The sequence below is a fragment of the Mastigoproctus giganteus genome, chromosome 6, assembly GCF_048544385.1.
Source record: "Mastigoproctus giganteus isolate SK-2022 chromosome 6, ASM4854438v1, whole genome shotgun sequence".
In the NCBI taxonomy this organism is placed as follows: domain Eukaryota; kingdom Metazoa; phylum Arthropoda; class Arachnida; order Uropygi; family Thelyphonidae; genus Mastigoproctus; species Mastigoproctus giganteus.
This window is the reverse complement of record NC_143580.1, coordinates 138891696-138906337: the sequence shown is the minus strand read 5'-3', so window position 1 is coordinate 138906337 and position 14642 is coordinate 138891696. Positions and strand designations below refer to the sequence as shown.

Genomic DNA, 14642 nt, shown 5'->3' with positions numbered 1-14642 from the left:
GCCGTCCTGCTAGCATCCTACTTTTCTTCTAACTTGTGTTTTGGTGACCTTGGTAAACTGCCTCCTACCATTCCAGTACACTCCATTTATTGCCTCCTGTGGTCTTCCATCAGAAGAATTCTGAACAGCCTTGATGCCAAAAAGTGTTAGACCATCTTGATGGTATTTACCCAGTTGTTATCAAAGCCTGTGCTCCTGTTGTGTGTAGCCTTTTTACACTTTCTTATCCCACAATTGTTTTCCTTCTGCTTGGAAATTTTGTGATATCCAGCCAGTTTCTAAGAAGGCAACAAATCCCTCCCATCCAATTATTGTTCTATTGCACTTACTTCTACTCTTTCTAAAGTAATGGAAAATCCACTAATGACTTACTCCTAAACTATCTAGTATCCTTCCATTTGATCAATGATGGCCAGTATGGATTCTGCGAGTGTCAATCCACTGGTGATATATTGGCTTATGTTACTGTCTATGGACAAATTGAGTGGAAAAGTTCTGTGAAACCCAAGCAGTTGGTCTTGACATTTCAAAGGCTTTTGATCGTGTTTGGCACGAAGATCTTCTAAATAAGCCTCCATTTTATGGTTTTCCAATTGCTTTTTGTAATTGGGTATCCAGATTTTTCTCTGACTGCTCACTGTGGGTGATGGTAGACAGCTCTCTGTCTTAATTTCTCCACTAATGCCAGTGTTCCTTAGAGTTAAATTCTTTTTCTCTTGAATATTAATGACATTCTTCCATTGACTGGAAATCCTATCCAGAGTTCTGCTGATGATAGCACATTGCATTCCACTTTCCAGTTTGAGAAATCTTGCCCTGCACAAACAGCTTCAACATCTCAAATATTAACTACTAATTCCTTAAATGCTGATCTCAGTCTGTCTTATATCTCATAAAAAAAAGGATTCCTCTGCTCCTACGATTATCTTCAATGCCACTCAGATTTCTGTATAGGATCACAAACTAGGCAGAAGGTATCCAGTTACACATTCCACAATATAGCTGATATTTTCCATCTTAAATACAAACCAAATCTTGTGGTCAGTATTAGTTTACAAGACTTCCCCCTCAACAAATCCATGCTTTGTCTGAACTATAACTGCAGTCTTGTCTAGATCAGTGGTCTCAAACTCAAATTGCATGCGGGCCGAATGCACGATCTGAAAGCAGCTGACGGGCCGTACGTTAGTTTGTTTCCATCTATATAGCAATATGAACTGCACAGCTGTGCATCCAGCTAACCAACTAGTGACTGACTCAAGTAAAATATATATATCAGAAGTATCAACTCAATAAAAAAAAATCGGAAACACTACAATACTGAAACACCACCAACTGTCGGCTGGAAAACTAAATTTACTGATTGTACCGACGTGGGAAGTTCTCCCACCTTACCCCAGTCACGTGGCCTGGCATACAGTGACAAAGACAAAGCCCCAACCTATTCATTCTATCTCTTTTTCTTCAATAGCAATCGTGCACATAAGCTCAGTCCATATCTCTCTGTCTCTAAAACTATAAGCATTGTATTTACAACAAATACATAATTGAAATGTATTCGCAGGCCATGTAAAATTGCTTCGGGGGCCGGATGCGGCCCGCTAGTTTGAGACCACTGGTCTAGATGATCCTGCATCGCTTCCTTAACAAGTGACTCCATTATTTTTGTTGGAAGAGAAGTTAAACTAACAGGTCTGTACTTACCCTTGTCACCCTTTGATCTCCCTTTGTGAATTGGGGGTCACATTTGCACATCTCCAATCCATGGGGACCTCCCCTGAATCCAAGGAAGTTTTCATAATTATGGCTAATGGTTTGCTTACTTCCTTTGCTGCCTTCTTTAATTAACATAAGTGGCTATATCCCATCCACCCCAGGTGCCTTCCTTATGTTTAACTTCAACAATTTCTCCTCCACTTTGCTCTTAGTTATTACAAAACACTTATAAGCATTGCTTATGTTTGAGTGACACCACGTCTCTTCTATTTCTACAATGTCTGCATTCAACGACTTAATCTGTACTTCAAATTCTTAAAATTTCTTTAGCATACTCATAGTATTAGTGTACATGCAAGTATATATGCATGTTCTTACTCTTATTTATCCTAACACAGCCCATGTATTCGTGTGTTCCATGGTGACCCACAGTAGGGCCTGAAATCTCAGACTCCTTGCTTTCCAGGCTACCGAAAGTACCAATAATAGCAATGAAGGAATCACTTTCACCTCTGCCTGCTGCTCTCATTAAACTATTAGTCTGTGTATCCCCCCCCCCAAGTTAGCAGTTTTCTGACCCACCTATCACTGCCTCAATAGCATCAACAAATATTCTTGCATCCCCTTCTCTTCAAGTGTAACTCATCTTAAAAAACTTAGGATTGAATTTGAAAAGTTAAAAAAAAAAAAAAAAAAAAATTTTCAAATTTAATCCTAACTTGCAACCTTTTGCCAGCATTGCCCTGTACTTGTTAAGTAATTCCTCAGATCTCTTGCTCTTAATATCATTAGTGCCAACATGTACAACTAAATCACCTTTTGTGCCCTTAAAAGATTATATCTGCTCTATAATGTCATCTACTTTTGCCCATGACAGACATACCCTGGTCCTGTTATTGATAATGACATGTAACATAGTTACATGTCATTATCAATGTTTACAATTTTTAGTAAATATGGGGTAACAAGGAAATATTTAATATAAAACGCCAAGGAAAAGTAAAAAAATGTTTAAAACATCAATAGTAAATGTACAGAAGGATGGAACATTACGGTAGTTTTCATCAGGGTAAAGCAACTGTATTAATCCATCCAGGACAGTGTTTTATATATCAAATGCAAATGCAAGTAAAAAGTTATGGAAGTAGTAATAATGATAATGCAATGTAAATTAACTTTATATTTTGAAACTGCATTGACTAAGATGCTAGTTGTTGAGATATACCTAATGTAAAAATATCAATAAATCAGAAAATATATTAGCATTAGCATTAGTAGAGGCATTTGATGCAAGAAAGCAAGCTTATGCAGCATCAGCCAAAAAAAAAAAAAAAACCCACTTCCACTTCACCCCTCTGTTCGTTCAAAATACCTGTCCAGCTGAGCCTTAAACTTATTTAGGCTATCAACCTCCACCACAAGGGATGGCAGTCTGTTCCACCAACCAACCACCCGCTGGCTAAAGGCAAATTTCCGCACGTCTATCCTACATCTGTCTTTCCTCAATTTGAATTTATGCCCTTTCAGGTGATTTTTCTGAGCTAGAGGAAGAATCCCATCAGCATTGAGCATGCTTAAACCATTCAAGGCTTTATACACCTCTATCAGATCACCTCGCTGGTGCCTAGTCTCCAGACACTGTAATTTGCAAAACTTAAGCCTTTCCTCGTAAGAGCACCCCTTTGTTCCATTCACTAATCTTGTTGCCCTTCTCTGTACTCGTTCCAGCAGCTCTACATCCTTCTTGAAATGAGGCCTCCAGACCTGTATACAGTACTCTAGGTGTGGCCTGACCATTGCCTTATACAATGGAATAATCACCTCCTTATCCCTGCTGGAAAAATTCCTGTATATCATTGACAATACTCCATGAGCTACTCTTGCAGCCCGTCTGCACTGCTCAGAGAACTTCATATCTGCCTGCACAATCACCCCCAAGTCCCTTTCATTCTCTACCACTGTCAGTGTAGTACCACAGAGTTGATACGTTGCCCTGGGGTTGCTGTTTCCCATGTGTAGTACTTTACATTTGTCAATGTTAAACTTCATTTGCCACCTCCCAGCCCATCTGCTCAACCTTTCCAGATCCTGTTGCAGCAGTGTAGTGTCAGTAGTGTCCTTGACAACCCTGCCACCCTTTGTATCATCTGCAAACTTGGACATTAAGCTTGATATACCATCATCAATATCATTTATAAATACAGAAAACAATAATGGACCCAACACTGAGCCCTGAGGGACTCCACTAATAACATTAGTCCACGATGAGCAGTGTCCATTGATTACCACTCTCTGTCTTCTCCCACTCAACCACCCCTTTATCCATAGCAGCAATTTGCCTCCAATGTCACACTGCTCCAATTTGTGTAGCAGTCTTCCATGTGCAACAGTATCAAAAGTCTTTCTAAGATCCAAGTATATAATATCAAAGTTATTCCCTGCATCCAGTTCTTTTGTGACTGCATCATAGTATCCAATCAAGTTGGTCAGGCAAGACTTCCCCTTAACAAAACCATGCTGTGTCTGAGCTATAACTGAAGTCTTGTCTAAATGATCCTGCAGTGCTTCTTTAACCAGTGCCTCCATTAATTTTCCTGGAACAGAAGTTAAGCTCACAGGTCTATAGTTACTTGTGTCAGCCTTTGATCCTCCTTTGTGAATTGGGGTCACATTTGCACATTTCCAGTCTATGGGTACCTCCCCTGAGTCCAAGGAAGCTCTCATAATTATGGCTAAGGGTTTGCTTACTTCCTTTGCTGCCTCCTTTAATATAACTGGATAGATCCCATCCACCCCGGGTGCCTTTCTTGTGTTTATCTTCAACAGTTTATCCTCCACTTTACTCCCAGTTATTTCAAGATTCTGTAGCTTACTGCTAGAGTTGAATACACCTCTGGCATTCCCCTTGCTGAATAACTCCTCATGTGTGAATGTCGATGCAAAATATTCATTTAGTTTGTTAGCTACCTGAGCAGGATCATCAACAGTTGACCCATCAATATCAAGTGGACCAATCTGATTCATCCCCTTCCTTCTAGAGTTTACATAAGTAAAGAACTCTTTGCTGTTTTTCTTTGCATCCCTTGCCAAGGATTTCTCGTAATCTGCCTTCGCCTGCCTAACCTCCTTTGTAACTTGGTTGCATATCAACTTGTATCTATCATAGGCTTCTGTGTCATGTGTTAATTTGTAAGTATCCCATGCATTTTTCTTCTCTGCCATATGCCTCATTAGTTCATCTGACATCCATTTTGGCCTAAACCTTGAACAATATTTCTTAGTTGGTATGTAAAGCCTAGTAGCTTCTAAGATATGTTCTTTGAATGCTTCCCATTTTGAATTTGCTGTTGGTAACATCATCAGTTGGTCCCACTGTATAGAATTTAAATACTGTCTCAGTCCATCGTAGTCGCCTTTACGGAAGCAATAACCCTTCCCTTTACCCCTAATGGTAGTTACCTCTTTGAGTAAATCCCACTTCAGCACACTGTGATCACTGCCACCTAGTGGTTCATTTATCTGCAGATTCTTAATGCATGAAGAATCACTGCTGATAATCAAATCAAGAGTATTACTCCCTCTAGTTGCCTCCTGAACATGCTGATGTAGAAAACAATCATCCAATAAATCCACAAAAGCCCTGCTAGTGTGTGAGTAACCAGCCCCCAAATTCCAGTCAATATCTGGGAAATTAAAATCTCCCATTATAAGACTCTCTGATTTACTGGCCCACTCTATTTCCCTGTACAGTTTCTTATTATACTCATCAGAGTCATTAGGCCTATAGCACACTCCTACTCTCAATTTTGATCTCCCAATGCTTATGTCACACCAAACTGACTCAACACTGCACTGTCCAGCGATGTCGACTGGCTTCACTTCCTTGGTTTTTTTGTGTTTCTTAACTAATAGCATAACCCCTCCCCCCTTACTATCCTGTCTATCCTTTCTGTAGACGTTGTACTCACCAAATTGCAGTTCTGCATCCCTTATATCTGTGTGACACCACGTCTCTGATATCCCAACAATATCTGCCTTTGATGTTTTGAGCAATACCTCAAATTCATCAAATTTATTTACTAAACTCCTAGCATAGTATGTTTTAGATCAAAATTTACAATTCCTTTTGAAATTATTATTATTTTTTTAATTAAAAGATAAATGATCCCAAAAAATATGTCAAAACAGAATGATGAGTTATGTTAAAAAAAGCAAGAAAGGGATTATTAGTGACAAATGGGCCTGGAGTACTGGGGTCCATAGTTTAACAGATATTTATTTAAAGTATACCCAGTAAAATAAAATAAAATAAAATATTTCCAGAAGCTTTCGGAACTCGTGTCCCTTTCTCAACTGACAGAATTTTTGAATACATTACAAGCAAAGTGTGGCACGTTACTCATTCGTCATTGTTGTAGTTTATTTTATTTTACTGGGTATACTTTAAATAAATATCTGTTAAAGGGATTATTATTTTTTATTATTATTATTGTTAGCCATATGGTGCAAGGAAGCCTGCAGCTTATGCTGCACCAGCCAAAAAAAAAAAAAAAAAATTTCTGAATTACACCAAGAGAGAGAGAGAGAGAGAGAGAAGGGAAGGGAAGGGAAGAATGATGATATCAAGCTCAGGACCCTGTGTGTGCCAAGCCAATACTCACCAGATGGAGCAATAAAGCTATAAATATAAATAGTAAGCAGTATAATGCCAAAAGGAAAAGGATGAAACAGTAATAGTAATTAGGCATTTTGGTATGCTGCTAAAAAACAAAAGGAAAAAAAATCACATGTATATATTTTAGAATTACAATTAATTAATAGATTGCGAAGAATAACAAAAAAAAAAAAAAAGAAAGAAATGCAAACATCTGTGTAGCTGTATAGTGCAAACAATTGGTTGCCTGAAATATGATGGAAATTAAGTTTGATACTTAATTATTAAAAGAAGTCAGAGTTGATAAGCCCCGTTACAAACTAATACAACTAAAGCCAATATTTAAAATACAGAAACATCGAAAAGGATGAGGGCAGGTAGTCAGGCCTACGCTACGAGAAACTGTTGCTGAAGAAACAGAGGCGGTGGTCTGCCCATAAGACTTACCGGGGAACCCTAGTAGGCTGGAGTGATTTTGGCCATAAGACTTACCGGGGAACCCTAGTAGGCTGGAGTGATTTTGGCCATAAGGCTTACCGGGGAACCCTAGTAGGCTGGAGTGATTTTGGCCATAAGGCTTACCGGGGAACCCTAGTAGGCTGGAGTGATTTTGGCCATAAATACTAGTATGAGGCAGCTACAAGTTTTCTCCGGTAAGAATTTTTTACCCCCGTCCGCCTCTGGGAAGGAATACGTACTTAAAATTTTAAATAGAATGATTATACAGAATAATTTACGAGCCAATTATAAACAAGTATTGATCGGCGTCCACTGAAAACACCGTAACCAAAAGTGAAAAATAAAATAATTTTTAGTTGTTTCATTCATTTGGTGGGTTTACAGTATCAGTGTCATCATATATACACACATAGACACATACACACACATATATATATGTGTGTGTATGATGACTAAATAAAATATAATTAAATTTTGGCTCAAATTTTCATCATGCTTATGATAACTGCTAAGCACTGTATGTAGAAACTGTGAATTTTCATTTATTGCATGTAAATTCTTGTACTGAAACAAAAACAATAAAAAAAAAAATAACAGGCTTTCACGGATGTCGCTACAACAGCAATTTACAGCAATTTGCATCGGTCAAGAGTTAAATATGCGAAGCGAAAATCTTTGTTCCACCACAATAATTTAAAATTTTGAACTAATTTAAAATCATGTTAAAAAACAGGGTAAATAAAAGGAAATAATAATAAAATTAGCTAACTAACGCATTCCAGAGAGGAAAAATGAGTATGGATCAGAGTAAAACAAAGAAAATGCGTTCTACAGCCAGCCGTGTAACCCTACTTTCGTTTTTTTTATTTTATTTAATTATGTTTTAATCAAATATATAATTTTAAACAGAACAGCAATACAGTGTAACTTACATAACAGCAGGGATTAACATCTTCCAGAGGTCGCTGTTAAAATACAATTGTCATACCTCAGTCATCAAACTCGTCAAAAGGAATAAGCTTGTTTTCTTGCATCATATGGCAATAGTACTACTGTACTAATACTAAGTACATCAATTCATGGGGAAATCTGTGTTCGGGATATTTATTGACTTTCAGGGAGCTTTTGATTGTCTTTGGTAGGAAAACATAATCAGGATATTGCAGAGTAGAGTGACCTGAAAATCTGTATCAGTTGATGTGAAGCTAATAGAGAAGTCACAGTATATAATAAATCTTTGAAGGTGGGCAAGAAGATTACAACAAGCGGTTCTATTTTATGGCCCTTGTGGTGCTCCTTTTTTTTTAATTTTTTTTTTTTAATTATGTGGACCTATTTTAGGACCTTATATGGGGAACTATATGCACGATGAGCTATTAAATCAGCAATGGAGAGACGTTGAGTAAATTGTAGCTTACGACGATGACTTTTTCGTTATAATATATTATTATTATTATTATTATGAGCCATATGGTGCAATGAAGCCTGAGGCTTATGCTTCACCAGCCAAAAAAAAAAAAAAAAAAAAAAAATTCTGAGTCACCCTGAGAGAGAGAGAGAGAGAGAGAGAGAGAGAGAGAGAGAGAGAGAGAGAGAGAGAGAGAGAGAGAGAGAAGAGAATCACCAAGAAAGAGAAGAATGATGAAATCTAGCTCAGGACCCTGGGTGTGCCAAGCCCATACTCGTCAGATTTATTATTATTATATTGTTGTTGCTCTTATATTATTTCTCCCTGATTGGGGGGGTTCCACTCCGTGACGGGTACTGCTACTAAGTACACAGGGTGGCTGTAATGTCTGGTGTTACTGTCGATCGAGGAAATCTCTGACTATCCTACATATGTACAGGATTGCGACTTTTTGGAGTTACTTGTAGGTGTTCTCTGAGAGACCTATTGCTGCTAGGCTGCTATGTAGAGTCTTTAGTACCATACAGGTGGTTGACACGATGATTGGGATGGTTGATACTTCTTGCATATGCCACATCTCCTTGATCTCATGTCTCAGGTTCGTGTACTTCCTAATTTTTTCCTCATGGGTTTTCTGGACATTGCCAGTGTTCGTCACCCCTATGTCAATCAGGTAGGTAGCGTTTTCCATCTTGTCCACAAGGGTTATGTCCGGTCTGTTGTGCAGGGTTGCCTTATCCGTTATTATGGCGCGGTCCAAGTGCAGCTTGTGGGTTCGAGTCTCTACTACTGCCTGGGGTTCGTATTAGTATTATGTTACACTTTCTTTGGTCAACTGGTATTTCCTCGCTCGCTTCTGATGTATTATCCTGGCTACCTGGTCGTGTCAATGAGTGTACTCAGTCTGTGTGATCACCTTTCACCCCGCGGTGATGTGCTGGATCGTTTCTGAGCCCAGGTGGCATCGTCGACATGTGTCATCTGACATTCCGGACTCCTTTGCGATGTATTTTCTATGCTTTCTGGTGTTGATCAGCATTAGCATTAGTAGAGGCATTTGATGCAAGAAAGCAAGCTTATGCAGCATCAGCCAAAAATAAAAAAATAATAATAAAAAAAAATAAATAAATAATAAATAAATAAATAACAAATAAATAACCACTTCTACTTCACCCCTCTGTTCGTTCGAAATACCTGTCCAGCTGAGCCTTAAACTTATTTAGGCTATCAACTTCCACCACAAGGGATGGAAGTCTGTTCCACCAACCAACCACCCGATGGCTAAAGGCAAATTTCCGCACGTCTATGCTACATCTGTCTTTCCTCAATTTGAATTTATGCCCTCTCAGGTGGTTATTTTGAGCAAGAGGAAGAATCCCATCAGCATTGAGCATGCTCAAACCATTCAAGGCTTTATACACCTCTATCAGATCACCTCGCTGGTGCCTATTCTCCAATTTGCAAAATTGGAGAATAGGCACCTATTCTGTAATTTGCAAAACTTAAGCATTTCTTCGTAAGAGCACCAGCAGCAGCTCTACATCCTTCTTGAAATGAAGCCTCCAGGCCTGTATACAGTACTCTAGGTGTGGCCTGACCATTGCCTTATACAAGGGAATAATCACCTCCTTATCCCTGCTAGAAAAATTCCTATATATCATTGACAATACACCATGAGCTACTCTTGCAGCCCGTCTGCACTGTTCAGAGAACTTCATATCTGCCTGCACAACCAGCCCCAGTCCCTTTCATTCTCTACCACTGTCAGTGTAGTACCACAGAGTTGATACGTTGCTCTGGGATTGCTGTTTCCCATGTATAGCACTTTACATTTGTCAATGTTAAACTTCATTGCCACCACTCAGCCCATCTGCTCAACCTTTCCAGATCCTGTTGCAGCAGCATAGTGTCAGTAGTGTCCTTGGCAATCCTGCCAACCTTGGTATCGTCTGCAAACTTGGATATTAAGCTATCTATCATAGGCGTCTGTGTCACGTGTTAATTTGTATGTATCCCATGCATTTTTCTTCTCTGCCATATGTGTCATTAGTTCATCTGACATCCATTTAGGCCTAAACCTTGAATAATATTTCTTAGTTAGCATTAGCATTAGCATTAGTAGAGGCATTTGATGCAAGAAAGCAAGCTTATGCAGAATCAGCCAAAAAAAAATAAAAAATAAAATAAAAATTTAAAAAAATAATAATAAATAAATAAATAAAAAATAACCACTTCCACTTCATCCCTCTGTTCATTCGAAATACCTGTCCAGCTCAGCCTTAAACTTATTTAGGCTATCAACTTCCATGACAAGGGATGGAAGTCTATTCCACCAACCAACCACCCGCTGGCTAAAGGCAAATTTCCTCACCTCTATCCTACATCTATCTTTTCTCAATTTGAATTTATACCCTTTCAGGTGATTATTTTGAGCAAGAGGAAGAATCCCATCAGCATTGAACATGCTGAAACCATTCAAGGCTTTATACCCCTCTCTCAGATCACCTCGCTGGTGCCTAGTCACCAGACACTGTAATTTGCAAAACTTAAGCCTTTCTTCGTAAGAGCACCCCTTTGTTCCATTCACTAATCTTGTTGCAATTCTCTGTACTCGTTCCAGCATCTCTACATCCTTCTTGAAATGAGGCCTCCAGACCTGTATACAGTACTCTAGGTGTGGCCTGACCATTGCCTTATACAAGGGAATAATCATCTCCTTATCCCTGCTAGAAAAATACCTATATATCATCGACAATACACCATGAGCTACTCTTGCAGCCCGTCTGCACTGCTCAGAAAACTTTATATCTGCCTGCACCACCACCCCCAGGTCCCTTTCATTCTCTATCACAGTCAGTACCACAGAGTTGATACGTTGCTCTGGGGTTGCTGTTTCCCATTTGTAATACTTTACATTTGTCAATGTTAAACTTCATTTGCCACCTCTCAGCCCATCTACTCAACCTTTCCAGATCCTGTTGCAGTAGCATAGTGTCAGTAGTGTCCTTGACAACACTGCCAACCTTCCTATCGTCTGCAAACTTGGACATTAAGCTTGATATACCATCATCAATATCATTTATAAATACAGAAAACAATAATTGACGCAATACTGAACCCTGAGGGACTCAACTAATAACATTAGTCCGCGATGAGCAGTGTCCATTGATTACCACTCTCTGTCTTCTCCCCCTCAACCACCACTTTATCCATAGCAGCAATTTGCCTCCAATGCCACACTGCTCCAATTTGTGCAGCAGTCTCCCATGTGCAACAGTATCAAAAGCCTTTCTAAGATCCAAGTATATAATATCAAAGTTATTCAATGCATCCAGTTCTTTTGTGACTGTATCATAGTATCCAATCAAATTGGTGAGGCAACTCTTCCCCTTAACAAAACCATGCTGTGTCTGAGCTATAACTGAAGTCTTGTCTAGATGATCCTGCAGTGCTTCTTTAACTAGTGCCTCCATTAATTTTCCAGGAACAGAAGTTAAACTAGCAGGTCTATAATTACTTGTGTCGCCCTTTGATCCTCCTTTGTGAATTGGGGTCACATTTGCACATCTCCATGCCATGGGTACTTCCCCTGAGTCCAAGAAAGCTCTCATAATTATGACTAAGGGTTTTCTTACTTCCTTTGCTTCCTCCTTTAATATAACTGGATAGATCCCATCCACCCCAGGTGCCTTTCTTGTATTTATCTTCAACAATTTCTCCTCCACTTTACTCTCAGTTATTACAAAATTCTCTAGCTTACTGCTAGAGTTGAATACACCTCTGGCATTCCCCTCTCTGAATAACTCCTCATGTGTGAATGTCGATACAAAATATTTATTCAGATTGTTAGCTACCTGAGCAGAATCATCAACAGTTGACCCATCAATATCAAGTAGACCAATCTGATTCATCCACTTCCTTCTAAAGTTTACATAAGTAAAGTACTCTTTGCTGTTTTTCTTTGCATCCCTTGCCAAAGATTTCTCGTAATCTGCCTTCGCCTGCCTAACCTCCTTGTTAATTTGTATGTATCCCATGCATTTTTCTTCTCTGCCATATGCCTCATTAGTTCATCTGACATCCACTTAGGCCTTAACCTTGAACAATATTTCTTAGTTAGTATGTAAAGCCTAGTAGCTTCCAAGATAAGTTCTTTGAATGCTTCCCATTTTGAATTTGCTGTTGGTAACATCATCAGTTGGTCCCACTGTATAGAATTTAAATACTGTCTCAGTCCATCGTAGTCGCCTTTACGAAAGCAATAACCCTTCCCTTTACCCCTAATGGTAGTTACCTCTTTGAGTAAATCCCACTTCAGCACACTGTGATCACTGCCAACTAGTGGTTCATTTACTTGCAGATTCTTAATGCATGAAGAATCACTACTGATAATCAAATCAAGAGTATTTCTCCCTCTAATTGCCTCCCGAACATGCTGATGTAGAAAACAATCATCCAGTAAATCCACAAAAGCCTTGCTAGTGTGTGAGTGACCAGCACCCAAATTCCAGTCATTATCTGGGAAATTAAAATCCCCCATTACAAGACTCTCTGATTTACTGGCCCACTCTATTTCCCCGTACTGTTTCTTATTATACTCATCAGAGTCATTAGGCCTATAGCACACTCCTACTCTCAATTTTGATCTCCCAATGCTTATGTCACACCAAACCGACTCGACACTGCACTGTCCAGCAATGTCGACTGGCTTCACTTCCTTGGATTTTATGTATTTCTTAACTAATAGCATAACCCCTCCTCCCTTCCTATCCTGTCTCTCCTTTCTGTAGACGTACTCCCCAAATTCCAGTTCTGCATTCCTTATATCTGTGTGACACCACGTCTCTGAAATCCCCACAATATCTGCCTTTGATGTTTTGAGCAATACCTCAAATTCATCAAATTTATTTACTAAACTCCTAGCATTGGTGTACACGCAAGTATACATGCACCTGTTCTTTTTCGTAGCTACCCTAACACAATCTATGTGTTTATTTGTACCCCAATGATTCCCAGCAGTCTCTGAAATATCCTGCATCTTATTTTCCAGGCTGCGGCTCATTCCAATAGGAGCAGTGCAAGAATCACTTTCACCTCTGCCAGTGGCTACTGTTAATCTATTAGTCCTTGTTGCCCCCCAATCTAGCAGTTTTCCGACCCACCTAACACTGCCTCGATAGCATCAGCAAACATTCTTGCACCCTTTCTATTTAAGTGTATCCCATCCCTGTAGAAGCAGTCTCTCTCTCTTGTTAACCAGTACAGACCAGGCTGAAAAAAATTCTACCCCTTGAGCCTTGCACAATCTTCCCAGGGCCGAATTGGTATGTAAAGTTGGTATGTAAAGCCTAGTAGCTTCCCAGATAAGTTCCTTGAATGCTTCCCATTTTGAATTTGCTGTTGGTAACATCATCAGTTGGTCCCACTGTATAGAATTTAAATACTGTCTCCGTCCATCGTAGTCGCCTTTACGAAAGCAATAACCCTTCCAATTACCCCTAATGGTAGTTACCTCTTTGAGTAAATCCCACTTCAGCACACTGTGATCACTGCCACCTAGTGGTTCATTTATTTGCAGATTCTGGTCTTGGATGGCCAGCATGGATCCTTCAATCTCGGGGAAGAGCGTCTCGCCTGTGAGCCATGCATTGGAAGCAGTAGTGTCGATGTGATTTTAATGGAACATCATTGTAGTGTCTGCCATGGAGTGTCTTCTTTGCCCATCTGTCTATCTTTGTTTCCTGTACCGTTTGGGCGGGAGGGGTTTCCTCGCTTAGGTTGAGTGCGGTATACCACTTATCTATGTTCCTTATGGCCTGGTGGAGTAGTGCTGTGTTGTTCTCGGAGTAATCCTTCATGTTAACTATCGCTGTTTTCTGTTGTTCTATCAGATCTATCAGGCTCCTTCCTCCCTCTTTCCTAGGTATTGTTATTCTCTTCACTGCTGACATCGGGTGGTGTTGGCGACTCTTGATCATCATTGTCCTTGTCTTTTGCATGATATCTTCTAGCTCAGTGTTAGTCCAATCTATGACCCCGAATGTGTATGTTAGTACAGGAGCTGCATAGGTGTTAATGGCTTTAACTGTGTTCTCTCCGTTCAATTTTGCTTTCAGCAGGTTTCTGAGTGTCTGATGATATTTTTCGGTCAGGCACTTCTTGATATCCTTGTGCTCTAACTGTTCAGCCTGCATCATCCCTAGGTATTTGTAGGTCTCTCCTTCTGTCATAGCTTCGATCTCTTTAACAGTCAGCAGCTGGTAGTTTCGGCCAATTAATTTTCCCTGGTGCAGTGTGGTTCTTGCAATTTTCTAGACCAAATTCCATCCTGGTGTCTTTGCTGAATTCTTCGGTGATCCGGAGTAGTTGCTGGAGTTGCTTCTCGGTTGCCGCGTAGAACTTGAT

The 14642-nt window shown here is 39.6% G+C and overlaps 1 protein-coding gene across 2 annotated transcripts in view; it reads right to left on the bottom strand.

Annotated features, from left to right (window-relative positions):
• The window catches only part of Tbce (Tubulin-binding cofactor E), a 270639-nt gene extending 262781 nt beyond the window's left edge, over positions 1-7858 (bottom strand). Inside the window, exon 1 of one of the 2 annotated variants that reach the window (XM_090375351.1) lies at positions 7762-7858. The gene's annotated coding sequence lies outside the window, so the exon portion shown is untranslated. Of the gene's footprint in view, positions 1-6817; positions 6922-7761 lie in introns of those variants that run through there. The other variant, XM_090375353.1, reaches the window with a different exon arrangement.
• Positions 7859-14642: the final 6784 nt, after the last annotated feature.